Source organism: Micromys minutus, assembly GCF_963924665.1.
Source record: "Micromys minutus genome assembly, chromosome: 17".
NCBI classification, from domain to species: domain Eukaryota; kingdom Metazoa; phylum Chordata; class Mammalia; order Rodentia; family Muridae; genus Micromys; species Micromys minutus.
The window spans coordinates 22,337,803-22,346,593 of NC_137952.1; the positions used below are offsets into that span (position 1 = coordinate 22,337,803).

At 38.9% G+C, this 8,791-nt stretch overlaps 1 pseudogene across 1 annotated transcript; it reads right to left on the reverse strand.

The window, feature by feature from the left end:
* Positions 1-1,326: 1,326 nt before the first annotated feature.
* Positions 1,327-1,834, reverse strand: LOC308431929 (RNA-binding protein 8A-like; annotated as a pseudogene). The gene has a single exon. The product of its transcript is annotated as an RNA-binding protein 8A-like (transcript).
* Positions 1,835-8,791: the final 6,957 nt, after the last annotated feature.

An 8,791-nucleotide genomic window follows, 5' to 3' on the forward strand; every position in this document is an offset into this window, starting at 1 on the left:
AGAAATACATACATCATCAATAAAAGGTGCTGGACAGCTGAATGTGGAAACTAAAACTAGATTCCTATCTCTCACCCTGCACAAAACTGAACTACAAACAAACCAAGACATCCACATAAGACAGGACACCTTGAATCTGACAGAGCACAGTGTAAGAAGCATGGTTAAACTTAAAGGCATGGCAAAGGGATATCAGGTGGGATATGGCAGTGATTCAGACCATTGATGAATGGTACCCATAAAAAAGCTTATGTACAGCAAAAACAAAAATCCTAACACACAAATAAACAAACAAAACCCCACCCAGTTTTCCAGTGAAGAGGCAGCCTACAGAATGGTTAATATAAAACAAAACAAAACCCAAACCAAACAAAACAAAACAAAAAAAAAGCCAAACAAACCAAAAACAACAACAACAACAACAACAACAAAACCTTTACCAGCTCTTTGACAGAAGGTTTGGAGTATACAAAGCACTAAGATGTTAAACAACAAACAATCTAATTTAAAAGTGGTGCTTGGAACTGAAACTAAAGTTCTCAAACAGTGACATACATTTGACTAGGAAATATTTTTTAAAAAATTTTCTTAGCCACCAGGAATATGTCAACTGAAACTAGTGTACAATTTCAACTTATTCCATTCAGAATGGTCAACATTAAAAACAAAGATGGCAGACATCGGTCTGGCTGTGGGAAAGGGAGGTGAAGGCTGATGAGGTATAAACAGGAAACACCACTGTGGAAATTGGTGTGGCCTCTCCTTAAAAGGCTGAAGATAGATCTAACTATGCCATTTTTTGGTGTATACCCAGAGTATGCTGTGTCTTACTGAAGAGGTACACGCTCCTTCACGCTCACTGATGCTCTAGTCACAGTAGCTAGAAAATAGAAACAGCCTAGGTGTCCACCAACTGATACACAGGAGTGAAAATATGGTATATTTATAGAACAGAATGTTGGTTGTGATTTTGCTACCAAAATTGAAATTATTAAATAGTTTTTTTTTTTAAAAAAGAAAAACAAACCAGTTACCCTGAGCAAGTGAACTCAGAGCCAGAAAGAGAAACACAAATGTTAGTTTAGACTTCTTAGATGTGTGTGCTTCGTTTTTATTTTTATTTTTTTAAATCTTGCCTTTTTAAACCTCACTTTTTTTTTAAATGTAACAAAATGAGACATTTATTTTTTTCTTAAACTCAAAAGCAATACCAAGTAGCTAGAGTAAGAAATTAAATATATACAAACACAAGGTCAACCCTCGCCCTGTTAACCCTAGGCAGCATAACCAATGGACTCAAAGACCACATGGTCAACAGAGCATTTATCAGCTGCGTCGCCGGTCTGGACTCCTGCTTCATCTTCGGCCACCTCTTCTCTTGCCCTTTGGTGGACCACGAACAAAACACCAGTCGACACTGATCGGCTGTCCCATCAAATCTTGACCATTTAGTTCCTCCATGGCAGCCTGAGCCTCTTTGTATGTTTCATACTCAACTAGAGTATACCCCTTCAAGTATCCTGTGCGCCTATCCAGATTAAGGTGGATGTTTTTTATTTCCCCATATTCAGCAAATTCGTCATGGATATCTTCTTCAGTGGCTTCTTCGTGGACTCCAGTGACAAAGAGAATCCAACCTTCAACAGAGCGCTGTGGTCCTGGTTCATTGCCATCCTGCTCCACACTGTCATAATCCTCCCACATCCGCGCTCGGGACCCCTCTTCTGAGCCAAAACCGCGACCCTTCCGTTTCTTCGCTTTTTCTTTTAGTTTGTGGATGCTTTCGTCCCCATCCTCATCCCCCCCCCTTGTGAAGATCCAGCACGTCCGCCATCTTGCTTCTCTCGGAGTTCTGTCTAAACCTCACTTTTTTAATTGAACAACTTTATTTTAAAAAACAAAGATAAACGTACAGATTTTAAGCATTTTTGCATAAAAGTATACAAATACATTTTTGTCAGTACTAGGTTTTTTTTTAAAGGTTTGATAGTGTGCATTAAGATCTTAGTTACAATGAGCATAAAGTACATGTAAAACAAGATGTAACCTGGAAATAGCCAAAGTTTTCTTGGTGTGTTAAGATTAAGCATAATGGATTTTCATTTTTTTTTTTCTTGAACTTCATATAGTTTGTGAGTTGTTTCTGGGGTGTTCAGAGCTTTTTGGGGTTAGTATCCAATTATCAGTGACTGCATATTATGTCTGTTCTTTTGAGACTGGGTTACCTCACTCAGGATGATATTCTTTAGATGCATCCATTTTCTTAAGAATTTCATAAAGTCATTGTTTCTGATAGCTGAGTAGTACTCCATTGTGTAAATATACCACCATTTTTGTATCCATTCATCTACTGAAGGACATCTGGGTTCTTTCCAGCTTCTGGCTATAATAAATAGGGCTGCTATGAACATTGTGGTGCATGTGTCTTTGTTGTATGTTGGAGCTTCTCTGGGGTATATGCCCCGAAGTGGAAAAACTGGGTCTTCAGGTAGTACTATGTCCAATTTTCTGAAAAATCGCCAGACCGATTTCCAGAGTGATTGTACCAGTTTACAACCCCACCAACAGTGGAGAAGTGTTTCTCTTTCTCCGCATCCTCGCCAGCATCAGCTGTCATCTGAACTTTTGATCTTGGCCAAACTGACTGGTGTGAGGTGGAATCTCAGGGTTGTTTTGATTTGCATTTCCCTGATGGCTAATGATGTCGAGCACTTCCTTAGATGCTTCTCAGCCATTCGATATTCCTCAATGAGAACTTTTTGTCTAGCTCTGTATTCCATTTTTTATTAGGGTTGTTTGATTCTCTGGTGTCTAGCTTCTTGAGTTCTTTGTATACCTTGGATATTAGGCCTCTATCTGATGTGGGGTTGGTAAAGATCTTTTCACAATCTGTTGGCTGCCGTTTTGTTTTCTTGACAGTGTCCTTAGCCTTACAAAAACTTTGCAATTTCATTAAGTCCCATTTGTCGATCTTTGACCTTAGAGCATGAGCCATTGGTGTTCTGTTCAGGAAATTTTCTCCTGTGCCTATGTGTTCTAAGGTTTTCCCTACTTTATCATCTGATAGTTTCAGTGTACCTGGTTTAATGTGGAGATCATTAATCCACTTGCACTTGAGCTTTGTACAAGCAGATAAAGGGTCTATTTTCATTCTTCTGCATGCTGAGTGCCAGTTGGACCAACACAATTTGTTGAAGAGGCTGTCCTTTTTCCAGTGAATGTTTACAGCTCCTTTGTCAAAAATTAAGTGACCATATATGTGAGGGCTCATTTCTGGATCTTCTATTCTATTCCATTGATCCTCATGCCTATTTCTGTACCAGTACCATGCAGTTTTTAGCGCAATTGCCTTGTAATATAGCTTGATGTCAGAAACAGTGGTTCCTGCAGATGTTTTCTTTGTTGTTGAGGATAGATTTCACTATTCTAGGTATTTTGTTATTCCAGATGAAATTGCACATTGCTCTTTCCAACTCTCTGAAGAATTGGGTTGGAATTTTGATGGGGATTGCATTAAATCTGTAGATTGCTTTTGGTTAGATGGCCATTTTTACAATGTTGATCCTTCCAATCCATGAGCATGAGAGATCTTTCCATTATCTGAGATCTTCCTCGATTTCCTTCTTTAGAGGTTTGAAGTTCTTGTCATACTGGTCCTTCACTTGCTTAGTTAGAGTCACACCAAGGTATTTCATATTGTTTGTGACTATTGTGTAGGGTATCTTTTCCCCAATTTCTTTCTCCACATGTTTGTCCTTTGAGTAGAGGAAGGATACTGATTTGTTTGAGTTAATTTTATATCCAGCCACTTTGCTGCACTTGTTTATCAGCTATAGAAGTTCTTTGGTAGAATTTTTGGGGTCACTGAAGTACACTATCATGTCATCTTCAAAGAGTGATATTTTTATTTCTTCCTTTCCAATTTGTATCCCTCTTTGATTTTCTTTTCCTGTCTAATTGCTCCAGCCAGGACTTCCAGTATTATGTTGAATAGGTAGGGGGAGAGTGGGCAGCCTTGTTGAGTCCCTGATTTTCCTGGGATTGCTTCAAGTTTTCCACCATTAAGTTTGATGTTGGCTGGTGGTTTGTTGTATATTGCTTTTATTATGTTTAGGTATGGGCCTTGCATTCCTGTTCTTTCCATGTCTTTTAATATGGAGGGGTGTTGAATTTTGTCAAATGCTCTCTCAGCATCTAGTGAGATGACCATGTGGTTTTGTTATTTGATTTTGTTTATAACATGGATTACATTGATGGATTTCTGAATATTAAACCATCCCTGCATCCCAGGGATGAAGCCTACTTGATCATGCTGAAAGATCGCTTTGATGTTTCTTGGATTCGGTTTGCAAGGATTTTGTTGAGTAGTTTTTAATCAATGTTCATAAGTGAGATTGGTCTGAAGTTCTCTTTCCTTGTAGGGTCTTTGTGTGGTTTAGAAAAGAGGGTTATTATGGCCTCAAAAAAATGAGTTAGGTAGAGTTCCATCAGATCCTATTTTGTGGAATAGTTTAGAGAGTATTGGTATTAGGTCATCAATAAATGTCTAATAAAATTCTGCACTAAACCCATCTGGACCTGGGCCTTTTTTTTTTTTGGTTGGGAGGCTTTTGATGACTGTTTCTATTTTTAGGTGTTTTGGGATTATTTAGATGGTTTACCTGGTATCTGTCTAGGAATTCATCTATTTCCTCCAGATTTTCCAGCTTTGTTGAGTATAAGCTTTTATAGTAGGATCTGATGATTACTTGAATTTCCTTAGTTTCAGTTATTATGTCTCCACTTTCATTTCATTTGTTAATTTGGATACTCTCTCTTTACCCTCTAGTTAGTCTGGCTAAGGGTTTATCAATCTTGTTAATTTTCTCAAAGGACCAGCTTTTGGTTTTGTTGATTCTTTGAATGGTTCTTTTTGTTTCTATTTAATCTATTTCTACTCTAAGTTTGATTATTTCTTGCCATCTACTCCTCTTGGGTGTATCTGCTTCCCTTTGTTCTTGAGCTTTATACTGTCCTGTCAAGTTGCTAGTGTATGCTCTCTCCAGTTTCTTTTTGGAAGCACTCAGATCTATAAGTTTTCCTCTCAGTATTGCTTTCATTGCATCCCATAGGTTTGGGTTTGTTATGTTTTCATTTTTATTAAATTATAAAAAATCCTCAATTTCTTTATTTATTTATTCTTTGACGCTGCTATCGTTTAATAGAGCATTGTATAGTTTCCATGTGTATGTGGGCTTTTTGTTGTCTTTGTTGTTATTAAAGACCAGCCTTAGACCATGGTGATCTGATAGAATGCATGGGAGTATTTAAATCTTTTTGTGTCTATTGAGGCTTGTTTTGTGACCAATTATATGGTCAATTTTGGAGAAGGTGGTATGAGGTGCTGAGAAGAAGGTGTATTCTTTTGTTTTAGGATTGTATGTTCTGTAGATATCTATTAATTCCAATTGGTTCATAACCTCTGCTAGTTTTACTGTGTCCTTGTTCTGTTTCTGTTTCCATGAACTATCCATTGGTGAGAGTGGGATATTGAGGTCTCCCATTATTAGTTTTTTTATTGTTTCCATTTCCATTTTAAATTCCTTCATCTCTTTGGTTCTGTTTTTCTCTAGTTCTTTAATTTCTTTGAGTGTTTTTCTTTTTTTTCCCTCTTTAAAAGCTTCTAATTCTTTGTGCTTTTCCTCCCGTTCTTGTTTCAGGATCTCTATCATCATCTTGAGGTATGATTTCAGGTCTGAGTCTTCTTTTTCTGGAGTGTTTGGCATTCCGATGTTTGTTGTGACTGGAGAGCTGGGTTCTGGTGTTGCCAGGTTGTCTTATTTTCCCTGGGGTAGGTTCTTTTGATTTTCTCTTGCCATCTTGTTGTCTGTGAGTATAAGTCGTCTTGTTGTCAGTGATTGTTCTCTCCATTGTACTTGGCCTGTGTCCCTGGATCTCTGCTATTCCTGGTGGCAGATGCCCTGAGAGCCTGTTCTGCATGCAAGGCATGGGCCACTGGCTGGAAACAGACACTCTAAGGCAGGGTTCCTGCTCCCCTGAACCAATCGGGGATGAGGGGCACACTTTCTGAGTGCTTGGCACAGACCTCTCTGTTCCCTGGATACTTGGAGGACAGTCTCACCAGGCCTGTGTTTCTGGATCTCCGCTGTTCCTGGTGGCAGATGGCATGAGCGCCTCATGTGTGTGCTTTATTTTCAATACTATGGTGATTAAGAAAGTATAAAGGAACAATATAGGAGAAAGTGTTTTTCAGGTCTTAGAATACAGTGGTATAAAGAGGAAAAAGGAAACTATGGAATAGAAAGGTTTAAATGAGGTGGAGGATGAAGAGAAGCTATGGGAAAGGAAAGCGAAACTCAAAGGCTATTCCAAAAAGGCAATATGGAAGCTTACTGCTGTAGAAGCTTTCTAAATATATACACATACAAAAAAATTAATGGAGTTACCCTGTAATGAGGTGGCAACACCCTAATAGATATCATAGGCTAAAAACACCAGGACCAGAAATGGGTTACATTTTTTGGAGTTACATAAACCCTTGAATAATATTGTGGTTTCGAGCCTAGCTATTTTCCTGAACTTGATGGTCAGACCCCATCATTGAGAATAACACACACTTGAGTCTCAGCACTTGGAGAAATTCAGCTGGTCCTAACCTGGAAGCTTCATTTTTATTAATTAGCTTTTATAATACTGGAAGGTGCTATACAGGCTACTGGAGGAGAGAAAAGTTGTTCTCACCCATCTGTGAGCCCTGAAAGATGTAATAATGTCTGTCTTAACAGAGAAGGCACATGGTTGAAATAATAGTATTAATGCTGTGGCTGTGTCTGATGGCATCTAAGATCGGTCTTACGAAGTGGAATCCATACTTGGCACTGTGAATGGGGGCAAAATTCTGAGGCTAGACAGGTCAGAGGCACAACGGGAGACTCTAATGCTATTATTCTGCTGAAGGAACATAGTACTGAAGTGACTCTATGACTTTTTTCTACTCTATTCATAGATCAGTGTATTAATCAACTATTTCCAGACTAACGTCTTTACTATTTTTTACCATTCAGCTGTTCAAGAAATGGTGAACTTCTCAACTCTTAAGTGAGACATACATATCACATCCCTTCTTCTATGGCCTGAGAATGTTCATAGAAGAAGGGACAGGAAGATTACAAATCCAGATGCAAGCGGGTAACTCCAAGGGAGCAGTGTTTTTCAGCTATAACAAGTTACCCACATTAAACCCTTAGCAATTAGGACAGAAGCACTAATCCTGCTCAAGATCTAGCTGGACAGGATTCTAGCAGGGATGCAGGGAGGCAAGAGTGTACCTTTGGTACAGCTATAAAATTTAACAGCTCTGAGATTCAACCTTTTTCAAACAATTTTGAGTCACTTTGCTTATAGTAAGAAAAAAAAATCAAATTAATTTCTTGAACATTGAGAATGTAAATCTGGGATGATTGCTCCTTCTCTTCCATGTGTGAGGACCCAAGCTCACGGTTCAGAACCCACATAAAAATGCCAGTGTGATGGCATGTGCTTGTAATTTCACCACAGGGCAAGGGAGTAGAGAATTCCTAGCGTTCCCTGGTAAAATTGGTAAGGAGCAGAGCAGTGTGTAACACTGTCTCAAAAAATTGTTGTTCCTTAAGATGACACCCAATTTTTCTGCCTTCGCATGTATGTGCGTGCATCTGCATTTATGCACCTACTTACAAAGAAGCAAGTACACATGCATAACCCAAAAGGTATTTCCACACACTGAAATTGCCCACATGCATGCAAAAACTGATGACAATGACAATGTGCTCCCTCAATTCCTTACCCTCTCTCCCTCAGACTATTGCTTCCTCCTTCCTTTCTCAGTATCTACTCCCCCATCCACCATTTAAAAAATTATTAGATACTCTGCATTTACATTTGAGATGTTATTTCTTTCTCCCAACTTGCTCCCCCCCACCCTCCATGTGCCTTCACAAAGGTGCACTCCCTCCTGATCCTCCTCTCCACCCCATTTCCTTGGCATTCCCCTACATTGGGAAAACATGCCCTCCCTGGAACAAAAGCCTCTTCTCACATTGATGCCAGACACTGCTTTCTTCAGCTACATATGTAACTGAATCAATAGGTCTCTTAAAATGCATGCAGAGGTTCGTGTTTTACTCCATGGGAGTTTTGGAGGGTTTGGTTGGTTGATAATGTTCTTCCCATGAAGTTGCAATCCCTTTCAGCTCCTTAGGTCCTTTCTTTAGCAACTTCATTGGGGTCTCCGTGTTCAGTTCAATGGTTAGCTGCAGGCATGCTCAGCTGTATCTATATGACTCTGACATAGCCCCTGAGGAGGCATCTCTATCTGGTTCCTGCCAGTAAGTACTTCTTGGGATCAGCTATAGTGCTTGGATTTGGTGACAGCATATGTGGTGGATCCCAAGGCCCCTCTCCATTTCTTTCTCTTCATTTTATTTATTTATTTGTTTGTTTATTTATTTTTGTGAAATTATTTGTATCACTATAGATCAAGAGTCAAGTTCTATACCAATGAAAATATCTCTTAACTTTTTAATCTCACTTTTGAAATGAACGGAGATCAGGATATACTACTCTTTCTATATGGTGACTATCATGTGAAAAATCTCTTTCTAATACCTAGAAGAAAAATCCATTCTAAAGACTGTACCCAGAAGACCTTGAGTCAGATCTGAAAGAACGGGCTTAAGTAAGTTTAACAGGCAATGATGGAGGAAAAGTATTTTCCTTTCTCCATAAATGCAAGGATTGAGAATGAATTTCT